This window comes from Pipistrellus kuhlii, unplaced genomic scaffold, assembly GCF_014108245.1.
Source record: "Pipistrellus kuhlii isolate mPipKuh1 unplaced genomic scaffold, mPipKuh1.p scaffold_m20_p_10, whole genome shotgun sequence".
Classification (NCBI taxonomy): Eukaryota; Metazoa; Chordata; class Mammalia; order Chiroptera; family Vespertilionidae; genus Pipistrellus; species Pipistrellus kuhlii.
Genome location: NW_023425405.1, coordinates 12575111 through 12587841, shown reverse-complemented (window position 1 = coordinate 12587841; position 12731 = coordinate 12575111).

The window sequence follows — 12731 nt, the reverse complement described above, 5'->3', positions numbered from 1 at the left end:
CCGAGGAGAGCCTGGATAATGGTAGGGAAACAAGTAGACACCTGGGAAAGCACATGGCACACGGTTGGGTGAGGGAGGAAACGTGCCCCACTCGGGCAGCCTTGACCTTGAACAGGTGGGAAGGGAGGGCTGCAGGGTGGAGGGCCTCACCGTCCACGCAGAGGGGTTTACACCAGATGCGAGGGGGAAGGGGAGAGCCCAGGGAGCTGATGATGAAGACAGTGTTGAAAACGAGGAGACTTGTAAGATGGGCTGCCCAGCAGAGATACTTGAAGCAGGGAGCCAAGGACTTAAAATGATGCATCTGGCCGAAGCCGGTTTGGCTCAGTGGATAGAGTGTCAGCCTGCAGACTGAAAGGTCCCAGGTTTGATTCCAGTGAAGGGCATGTACCTTGGTTGCGGGCACATCCCCAGTAGGGGGTGTGCAAGAGGCAGCTGATCGATGTTTCTCCCATCTAAGTACTAACCAGGCCCGACCCTGCTTAGCTTCTGAGATCAGGTGCGTTCAGGGTGGTATGGCCGGAGACAGCTGATCGATGTTTCTAACTGTCTGTCCCTCTCTCTTTCTCTCTGTAAAAAAATCAATAAAAATATATTTTTTTAAATGATGCATCAGGATGAAGTGGTAGCAGAGGGAATGCATGAGATGAGGTATTTCAGTGGAAGAATCACAAGGGCGTGTGGAGTGATCGGTGCCTGACTGGGTGTAGGAGAAGTCGGGGAAAGACGTTTTTTAGTGGCTAAAAGCCACCTCCATGGAATCCTCTCAGCAGTTCTTTATCCAGTTGTTCACCTTGTGGGTTCAGAGAGGGATTTTTACTGGGAAGTACCACTCAGTGAATTGCATTCCCTGTAAGTGTAAAAACACACGATAGCTCTTTCTTCCTAAAAAGGACAGTGGGATGAACCTAGAGTTGCGGTGGGGATCCAAGGTAAGTTTGGATCCCTTATTCCTGAGCCTGGAGTTAATCCCCAAAAGAGAGCAGACTCTAGCATCATGCCTGAGATGAGGAGAAAGACCATTCCCTGGAATGGATGAAAATAGTAATTTTAAATAACTAAATAATACATACATAAATGGAAGTCAGAGGAGGAGAAAGCATAAGCTTTAGGAAGGAAAACTCCAGAAAGCACTTATTGTTTCTGCCACTGTTGTTCCTGACAATATACACAGGTCCTTACCAAACAGCCTCCTCCTTCTACCCCTCCTTCCAGAAGCTGCATAAAATCTGTTTAGATTGCTGTATCGAGGTGAACCTGAAATACAACAAACTGCATACATTTAAAATCCGCTGTTTGGTAAGTGTTAAGACATGTGTGCTATGAACATATGCATCACTCCCTTTAAAGCCTGTTTTTGAGAATCACTGAGAAAATAGCCAGCCAGAAATGTCACTGAAGCCCCTTGCTTTGCAGATGAGGAACCAAGACCCCAAGCAGAGAAGGGTCTTGCATGAAGCCCGGGCTGATCCGGGCTTGGGGTGGGCACTGGGAGCTCTGTTCTCGGGCCCTGGGTCATCGCTCCGACACTCGGGAGTGTCCTGTTACCCGTGGTATTCCGCTGAGCTCCGGGAAAAGACCGTTTCAGACCCAGCACTTCCTGAGCAGCCTGTCCCTGAGGAAGCCACTTCGGAAAGGGAACAATGAGAGCTGTCTTTCGAAGAGTGCTCTAATGGCGTGTTGCTTCCTAGTAGGATGATGTGAGGCACACTTCTCACTTTGCCCTTTGACCTCAGAAAGGGAGTAGCCTGATAGTAGGGAGAGGAAGATACTAAATGTTAGAATCATAGGAGAATAGACCACAAATTACATCCTCCAGCAGAGTCCCCAGACTCCAAAAAAATTTCAAAATCAAAATTTGAATGTGTTGCCCTAGCTGGTTTGGCCCAGGAGATAGAGCATCGGCCTGTGGACTGAAGGGTCCCAGGTTCGATTCCTGCCAAGGGCACGTGCCCAGGTTGTGGGCTCGATCCCCAGTGGGGGACGTGCAGGAGGCAACCAATCAATTATTCTCTCTCATCATTGATGTTTCTATTTAGCTCTCTTTCCTCTCACCTGCTCTCTGAAATCAATAAAGATATATTTTTTTAAAAATTGGAATGTCTTTGCATGTAGAAACAGTGTTACTTGCAGTAAAAGGAATTCTACAGCTCTATTAGTAAACCATTAATGATATTTTTCAGAACATTATGGGTTAAATAGACTTCTGTGCTCTGACTGGAAAGCTCATACTTTCTGGAAAAATAAATGTGCTCCAAATTTCAATCAACCGAACTTTAAACCAGAGTTTCCTGCAGAGGAAGATCATTACCTCAGAGCTGCTCCAGTCTCCGCCCCACATGAACAAGGCAACTCTAAAATGGTATGGGATTGCTTTGTTTTGACAATTATACTATGGTTATACGAGTATAAGATGATAATGTTAGAGAAAGATGAATGAAAGACATACAGGAACTCCCTCAGCCACTTTTCTCTCTTGACAACTTTTCTGCAAATCCAAAGTAATTCCAAAAATTACTCTACAGTTAATAGTTTATTAAAAAAATAAAACTTTCTGGGAAGCCACATGCAAAAACAATTAAAACAATGCAAAATATTTGCAAAATAGATGTTATGTATGTATGTATGTATTTATGTATGTATATGCATGTATGTATGTATGTATGTATTTTGCAGCCAAGAAAATAAGAGTTTATTAAAGACATGGTGTCATGCCTAAAGTCACAGGGGAAAAAAGTGATGTCTAAATAGTCTTCTACTAACATATATTATAGATTCCTGGAAATGTATACAAAAGTCTAATGTAGCCCTCGTTAGTTTGGTTCAGTGGATAGAGTGTCAGCCTGCAGACCAAAGGGTCCTGGGTTCGATTCCAGTCAAGGGCACATACCTCGGTTGCAGGTTCCTCCCCACCCGGGCCCTGGTTGGGGCTCCTGCAGGAGGCAACCAATCCATGTGTTTCTCTCACATAGATATTCCTCTCTGTCTTTCCCTCTCTCTCCTGCTCTCTCTAAAAAAATCAATGGGAAAATATTCTTGGGTGAGGATTAAAAAAATAAATAAATGTACTGCATAAAAGTTAAACAATATATTTAGCTGGGGTAGTTAATTCACAAAATCCTTAATTTCAGCCTGCATTACATAATAGGCTTTTTTTCCCAATTACAAAAGTAACTGATGCTGATTCTTAAGAATTGAAACATTACAGCTCTGCTGGTGTGGCTCACTCAGTGGTTGAGAGATGACATATAAGCCCGGAGGTCATGGTTTGATTCCTGGTCAGGATACATGCAGCTGATGTGTCCGATCCCCAGCAGTTGATTAATGATTCTCTCTCATCATTAATGTTTCTATCTCTCCCCCTCTTCTTTTCTCTCTGAAATTAGTTAAAAAATAAATATTTTTAAAAAGAATTGTACATTACAGAAATACCTCAGAAAATTTAAGGTATCGCTAGCGATAATTAACACTTCGAGCTATATAAACACATATTGTTATCATTGGCTACTTTTGTTAAGTGTTAGATTATATAGCATTTGGAGAGAGCTGAATTGTATGCCACTAGATGGATATACTGTAATTCGTTTAACCAATCTCTCATGTATGGCATCCAATTTTTACTACTTCAAAGCATATTACAAAGAGCATTTCAGTACCACTCTTGAATACTCTTTAATTTTTCTGCTTCTGAAATAATATTCTCACAGTAAAACCATTCAAACATTACTGAAAATTATAATACAAAAATGTGACAACCTCTCATATTGCCCACCCCCAACTTCTCTGCCCTAATCTGTACCTCTGCTGATTTTACCAGTTGGGTGAATATTCCACCAGAATTTTTCTTCTGTGTCTACTATTTTTAAATATATTTTATTGATTTTTTTACAGAGAAGAAGGGAGAGGAGTAGAGAGAAATATTGATGCAATCAGCTCCCTCCTGCACGCCTTCTAGGTACATGCCCTTGATCGGAATCAAACCTGGGACCCTTCAGTCTGCAGGCTAACACTCTATCCACTAAGCCAAACTGGTTAGGGCTTCTGTGTCTATTTTTACCTGCTTACCTTTTTCTTTTACAAAATTTTGGACAGACTCTACATATGGTCCAAATTAATTTTTAACTTAAAAATATCATTTGGATACTTTTCCATGTCAATATATATGCTCATCAAGAAGAAACTAGTTCTCCGAAACCGGTTTGGCTCAGTGGATAGAGCTTCTGTCTGCAGACTGAAGGGTCCCAGGTTCAATTCCGGTCAAGGGTATGTACATTGGTTGCAAGCACATCCCCGGTGGGGGGTGTGCAGGAGGCTGCTGGTCAATGTTTCTCTCTCATCGAAGTTTCTAGCTCTCTATCCCTCTCTCTTCTTCTCTGTGGAAAAGCAATAAAATATATTTTTAAAAAAGAAGAAACTAGTTCAATAAATTACACACACACACACACACACACACACACACACACACAGTGGAATACTATGCATCCACTAAAAGGAAATGATACATCTTTATGAATGAACATGGGATGATGTCAAAAAGCAAAAAGTAAAAAGCAAAAAAAAAAAAAAAAAAAAAGGCAAGTGGTTGAATGGCTTTTATTACAATACAATTTTTGTAAGAAAAATTAATATTTGTACATGCCCTGCTGATATGACTGAGTGATTAGAGTGTCAGCCCTCAGACAAAAGGGTCTCAGGTTCAATTCCTGGTCAAGGGCACATGCATTGATGTTTCTTTCTCTCTCTCTCTCTCTCTCTCTCTCTCTCGCTCTCGCTCTCGCTCTTGCTCTCTCGCTCTCTCTCTCTGTTTCCCTCTTTTTTCTCATCCTTCTACTCTCTCTAAAAATCAATGGAAAAAATATCCTTGGGTGAGGATTAACCAAAAAATAATTAATAATAATAATATCTGTACAATTATCCTTGGCTATCCAAATCTATTTACTTCTAAAGGCAGATAGCAAGAGGTAAAGTTTGGCTAGTAAATTCAGATAGTGGAGTATATTCAGTTTTCAAAATGTATTCAGCTCTGAAGTTTCAGATAGGGAATACCAAGGTTTGAGATGAGATGAAATATATCTCAAAATATTTATCTGGATCCATTCAGTTTCTAGGTTTGGAAAGCAAGAGTTCAGCTTATTACATTTGTTTTTGCACAGACAAAAAATGGTCTGGAAATAATGTGCATTGAACTGTTAGCATTAATTACCTTGGGATGCAATTGTCGTTCTATTTAACATAGCTACCATTTGAATTTTTTACAGTGTGCATAGGCACTTCTAATCAGAAAACCACACAATAAAAAATGTCATTATAAAAAAGCAGATTCTAAGAACATAGCAACCCTTAAGTACTTCAGTGAATAATATCCTTAAGTATGTATCTACATATATTTTTGTATATCTGAAAGAATATTTTTGTTGGTCCAATTCTTTTTTTAAAGAGATGACTATTTTATGGTTAATTTTTTTATTGATTGATTTTTATTTTATTTTATTTTTTGAGAGAGAGAGAGAAGCATCGATTTGTTGGACTTGTTTGCTAGTATGCATTTATTTGTTGTTGTTTTCCATTGGTAGAAACCTAGGTGTATGGGGACAACACTCTAACCAAGGCAATTGAACCAATTCTTTTTGTTTTGTTTTGTTCATCCTCACCCAAGGATATTTCCCCATTGATTTTTACAAAGAGTGGAAGGGAGGGGGAGAGACTGAGAGAGAAACATCGGCTGGTTGCCTCCCATACACATCCTGACCAGGGTCCCAGAAGGAGCCTGCAATCAAGGTATGTGCCCTTGACCAGAACTGAACCCAAGACCCTTCAGTCTGCAGACTGATGCTCTATCCACTGAGCCAAACCAGTGAGGGCCGAACCAATTCTCAATAATGGAATTGCTAGAACACAAGGTACAAGCATTTTTTATATTCTCAGGTTGTTCTCTAAAGAAATTATACCAATTTTCTTTCCCACCTACATTTCTCTGAAGGGCCTGATTGCCACGGCTTCCCAATACTGGCTTCATCACGTATTGGTCAATCTAAAGTAAGAAAAATGTTTGATTGTGCACTCTGCCCTCCTTCTGCTGGAGCACAAGGTGAGTGTCTGCACAGGGAATTTTGTGTGTTGGCCCTTTAAAAGGATGCCTGCATTTCCAGCCATCTCTCCCTGGCAGATAGCAACCCCCATACTTTTCACAGCCAGATGTTAAAGTTTTGGTGCTCTGCTGGGGGCATCCAGCTTGCAGATTAGAGCCCAGAGTCTTTAGTGGCAATCCCTCCCAGCTGAGATATCTCTCTGGAACTTAAGTTGCTGTCTCGGGGAGACCAGCCAGCCCTTTCTCGCCCCCGCCACTCCTACCAGTCTCTATGTGGTCTCCACTTTCCGTCCTAGGTCATCAGGGTTCTCTCCAGCAAGTCTTGTTTTTCTGTATTTTAGTTGTAATTCCAGTTTGGTCCTGGGAGCATGTCCATGGAGCATCCACTTACTCTGCCACCATTTTTAATCTCCAATCTTATTTTAAAACTCTTCATATGTTATGAATATGAAGGGTTGCCCTAATTTTGTGTTCAAAATTTTTTCCTAGTTTGTCTTTGTCTTTTTACTTTACTTACTGAGTCTCTCTCACTTTCTCTGACTTCCCTTCTCATCTCTCACTTTCTCAGTTTCAATACTTTTAAGCAATTCAAGTATCAGTGTTTAAGTCTTCTGGGTTTATTTGTAATTTGCTTGGAAAAGTCTTCCCTACTTTAAGATTAAAAAACTGTTTGCTGGCACTTTTTTCTAGCACTTTTATGGTTCCCTTGTTTTCTCTTTCAATCTTATTTCATCTGGTATTAATATTTATATTAGGAATTTGTTCACATCACCTTTCAGATATATTCTTCAGGAATATATTTCTCAACATTTTATGGGTTTTTTAATTTTGATCTTTTTTTCCCCCACAGATGAACAGAGTCAACAGGCTTAAGTCCAAATATATGACTGATACTAAAATGCACCCCTTGCAGCACGCCTAATGATTTCCAGCTTTGTTTCACCTGCACTAAATTTATTAAAATCTACTCTTCTTATCGCTAACATCAACACGTTCATTTTTCCATGCATAAATGTCAAAGACTAAATATTCAACTAGATATGCAAACACTGATGCACAAAGATATTGATGCCAATAAAACTAAACAATGAAGTTGTTTGAAAAGTTCATTCATGAGCTTACGTACAAAAATTCAAGTTCTGTCCAAAAATTCCAGTTATATTTAAACATCAAACACTTGAAAGACTGGGTTTCAGTAGAGTAAGCTATGATCTGGTCTACAACAGGGGTGTTAACTGTGGGAACCCAGCTTTCCTGGGAGAACCACAGAAAGTGTTAGAGGGGTGACCTTTGAGATTAGTCTTAAAATTGAGGAGAGAGCCGAAACCTGTATGGCTCAATGGGTAGAGCGTTGGCTTGGGGATTAAAAGGTCCGGGGTTCGATTCCAGTCAAGGGCATGTGCCTTGGTTCGGGCATATCCCCAGTAGGGGGTGTGCAAGAGGCAGCTGATTGATGACTCTCATCGATGTTTCTCTCTATCCCTCTCTCTTCCTCTCTGTACAAAATCAATAAAATATTGGGTCGGCAACTAAGTAATTGCGGGTTTCACACATATATATATATATATATATGGCTTCAGTTGAATTTTTAGGTTTGCAGACGTAGTACAAATGTAAAACACATTTTGTTATTTGATAGTTGGCTATTCAGCTGTTAATCAGTAAAAAAAGTTTTTTGATCTGTTTTGTAGTTTTCGTTTGGCGTTCGTTGAAAAATGGAAAATCAAAAGGAACATTTTCGTCATATTTTGCTTTTTTATTTCCGCAAAGGGAAAAACGCATCGCAAGGAAAAAGTTATGTGCTGTTTATGGTGACGAAGCCTTAAAAGAACGGCAGTGTCAAAATTGGTTTGCCAAATTTCGTTCTGGTGATTTTTCACTCAAAGATGAAAAACGCTCTGGTCGTCCAGTTGAAGTTGATGACGCCCTAATCAAAGCAATAATCAATTCGGACTGTCACAGTACAACACGTGAGATTGCAGAGAAGCTTCATGTATCACATACATGCATTGAAAATCACTTAAAACAACTTGGCTATGTTCAAAAACTCGATACATGGGTTCCTCAGGAACTGAAAGAATCACAGTTAACGCAATGCATTAGCAGCTGCGATTTGCTAAAGAAACGTAATGAAAATGATCCATTTTTAAAACGACTGATAACTGGCGATGAAAAATGGGTTGTTTACAACAATATCAAGCGGAAAAGATCGTGGAGCAGGCCAGGTGAACCAACTCAAACAACATCAAAAGCTGATATTCATCAAAAGAAGGTTTTGTTATCAGTTTGGTGGGATTACAAAGGAATTGTCTACTTTGAACTCTTACCACCCAACCGAACGATCAATTCTGATGTCTACATTGAACAACTAACGAAATTAAACAATGCAGTTGAAGAAAAGCGGCCCGAATTGACAAATCGAAAAGGTGTTGTATTCCATCATGACAATGCAAGGCCACACACATCTTTGGTCACTCGGCAAAAATTAATGGAGCTTGGTTGGGATGTTTTGCCACATCCACCATATAGTCCTGACCTTGCACCATCTGATTACTTTTTGTTTCGATCTTTACAAAACTCCTTGAATGGTAAAAATTTCAATAATGATGATGATGTCAAATCGTACCTGATTCAGTTTTTTGCTAATAAAAACCAGAAGTTTTTTGAACGTGGGATTATGATGCTGCCTGAAAGATGGCAAAAGGTCATTGATCAAAATGGGCAATACATTACAGAATAAAGTTATTTAGTTCCATGAAAAAATTGTCTTTGATTTTCTTTAAAAAATCCGCAATTACTTAGGTGCCGACCCAATATATATTTTTTTTAATTGAGGAGAGATTCAGCACTTAAAGAGTTCAACATTTAAAGATTTGGTGACTGGCCTACAGGCAGAGGAATCAAGTGTAGGAAGGTGACTAGACTGGAATGGGTTTCTTCAAGTCCCCATACTATCTTTTTCTGCCCTTCCCAACTTCCCTCTCATCAAAGGAGGGAGGAATCTGATGCAGGACTTACTCTTACTGATTACTTTACCTCATTCACAATAGTATTACTCCAACCCTGCATATGCATTTAATGCCTTCTCTTCTTATCTTTAATTGTGCAGTCAAAGGCTTTTCTCTCTTAAAAAAAAAAAAAATTTATTGATTTCAGAGAGAAAGGGAGAGGGAGAGAGAGATAGAAGCATCAATGATGAGAGAGAATCCAAGATAGGCTGCCTCCTGCATACCCCACACTGAGAATTGAGCCCAAAATCCAGGCATATGCCCTGACCAGGAATTAAACCGTGACCTCCTGAGCCATGACGCCATGATGCCAGGCGGCTTTTCTCTCTTTAAAGGAACTTCAGACAAAAGAAAAGCAGATCAGGAGATTTTACAGGATATGGCCAAATGACCAAATTTAACCCTTCGTTGATATGGTATCCTGGGGTATCAGGTAGCCTTGGCTTCTCACCCCTCAGAACGCCCCTCCTGACCGGTGCAAGATAATGTTCTCCCTTTTGTCATGGTCTAGACCCTCCCCTCACACAGGTCACCTTCGTCGCACCTTCCCAGTTGTACTCCCAGCCTCTCTCCTCAGCCCCCTGCTTCCCACCTCATCCCAATGTACCCGAGTCATTATTATACTGAAAAAAATACTTTTCAATATTATTTAAAAACTTAATCCTACTTTCTCTACTCCATGAGCCCCAAGACTCTGCACATCTGAAATTAATTAAAATATTTTAATGCCAGAATTCCCAGCTTCCTGGCCATCAGTAGATAGCCCTGAATCTCCTATGTGTGGTGGGGGTTTTCTGAAAAGCATGCTTTATGTTGTATGCCTAGGCAGTGTGAGCTGGAGCTGGCTCAGACCAGTTTGCCAGAGCCAATGTGCTTATCTCTTCCCAACTCCACATTCAGTGATGTCACTTTGGTATCTTGAAATAAGCAACAGTGGGAGTATTTATATCACTGATAAATCAGCGCGTGAAACTAAACAAGGGCTGTTAACAATCAGAGGCAATTGTTAAACATTTACCATCACACCCCTGTTTTAGGGATTCTTTTGGTTTCTAGCAATAGACACCCACTTGAGGTAGCATAATCTCTAAAGAAAATTTATTATAAGAATCTGCTAGTGAAATGCCGTGACACCCAGGAGTGGGCAAACAATTGGGCCTCAGGAAGTAACTGGAATCAGGGGATTGACAACCACCGAACTTTCCATCACTTCTCTCTGCCCTTCTCTGTTTGTTTCATCCTTCTGTTGTTGTTAATCCTTACCCGAAGAATCTTTTTTTCCATTGATATTTTTTAGAGTGGAAGGAATGTGGAGAGGGAGAGAAACTTCGATGTGAGAGAGATATGGTGATTGGTTGCCTCTCACATTGGGAGCTGGAGGTGGAGCCTGCAACCAAGAAACATGCCCTTGACAGGAATCAAGTCTACAACCTTTTAGTCCATAGGCCAATGCTCTAACCATTGAGCACCCAGGTAGGGCTGTTTGCTTCATTCTTTTCTTTCAGTCACAACCTGCTTTCTCTGGTTCCCAGTCTACTTGGAAGGAAATGTAGAGCGTGAAAACTTGCTCCAAGTCCAGTCACCAAAAGAGACTGTGCTCTTTTCTGGTCTAAATTCTCAGGATGGGACTCGATGAGAAGGAAGTCTTATTGCCGTGGCCAGTGTTTCACAGTGGTTAGAGCATTGGCTTTGGGACCAAAGGATCTCAAGTTCGATTCCCAGTCAAGGGCACGTTCATACCTGAATTGCAGGTTCCACCCACAGACACCCCCCACACACACACCCTCCATTGGGGCGCGTGTGGGGGGCAACCAATCAATGTGTCTTTCTCACAGCCATGTTTCTCTGTACCCCTTCCTTCTCTCCCTTCCTCTACCTCTAAAAATCAGTGGCAAAAATACCCTCGGGTGAGAATTAACAAAAGAAAGAAGGAGGTCTCACTGAAACCCGGGCCTGGGCCAGGGGAAGGTGGGGTGGGACCTGGCAGGGTCACACGGTACCAGCATTTGTGAGACTTGGGGTAGAAGAGGCTCCCAGAAAGAAGAGGAATAAAGCAGTCACCCCCCAAAAGGCCCACAGCATTTACACAGACCTTTATAAATTCATAGCCACAGGCCCCATCAAAACATGCGTTTTGTTTAGTATTTAACACCTGCGGCATTATAGAGTGCTCCCTAGGTTAAAGGGGCTGTTTTTAAAATTATAGATGATAAGAAGGTGACTAAGACCCTGTATTGGCTGCAAGTAACAGAAGAGCCAACCTAAAACACTTAAACAATAAAGAGAATTTTCTTGCCTAATAAGTCAAAGTGTAGGATGGTTCCAGAGATTGCTACCGCAGCAGCTCAGAATGTAGTCTTTTCCTCAGTCGCACCCTAACATATTCAGAGTAATGCCTTTATGGACACGTGTAGCTGTCACAGTTGCAGACATCATGCGCAGACGTGAAATCCTCCACCAAACAAAAGGGACCATTTCACCATTTCTTCCCTGTGCCAGCCTTTTAAAAAAAAAAAAAAAAAAAAAAAAAAGACCAAAAAGACTTTTCTCAGAACGCCCCCACCAGCAAACTACCCTTTCCAGAATTAGATCATGAACCCATGCGTGAACCGCTCATTGACGGGCCCGCATCGCCATGGTTGGCTTAAACAATCGGGACCTAATTCCAAGTCTCGAAGGGAGGTGGGACAATGGGACAAAAATGAGGGACCTGCTTGAATGGAAGGGAACAATCAAAGGAGGCTGCCACAGACCCTTTCTGCAGCTGAAGGGGTGCAAGCAGAGAAAAGAGAGACAAAAAGACCCTGGCCCTAAGTGGCAATTCTCCAAGCCCCTTTGTCTCTTACTCAACTCTGACCTGCCAGTCAGTCTTAGGAACCCTGGCTGCAGACCCTTCCACAGGGGCCTGGTTTTTATCTCCCCATTTCCCCCTTTTGATTTACACTAATTAGGAGCAGAGTTGGCTCCCTGCCTGACGTTCTCACTGCTAAATCAAGATTTTGAGCACATGAAACTTCATGGGGAGAGAGGGCCCTAATAAACGAAGACCATTATGGACAGCAGACCCCTGTAATAAGGCAGCTTGAGGAACTGCCTGTGAAAGAAGCCAAGCTCAGAAGATTAAAAAAAATAATAATAAAATAAGGACAAGAAAACAGTATTGACCAGGATTATAACATTTTTGTTTTTTAGTTTCGTGTGTGTGTGTGTTTTAAAGCATATTATGTATTTGCTTTTGTGCACTAAGTGGATATTTGCAATGAGGAATGTAATTCATAAAAGGACAAGTATATATTTTTTTCATAATGCATCTTTCCTCGGCCAGCTTCTCTAGGCCTCTCTAAAAACTTCGTTAACGTTAAAGAAAAAAATCAGATTCCTATTTTCATCTGTACCTTTGTTAAATTTAGATTAAAAGTGCAACCCCGTTTTACAACAGAAAAAGTGATTATAATCTAATATTGTTGATATATAATAGGTACAAAAAAAAAAAAAAAGGCATTTTCTCTCTTTATCTCCTTCCCACCCCTGCATGTTTGTGCCCTGACCCTCTCAAGTACCTCTGTGACCACATGTTCCTGACCGAGAGAGAATAGCCAGGTGGCCTGCCACTTGGAAACTTGTCAGATGTTATT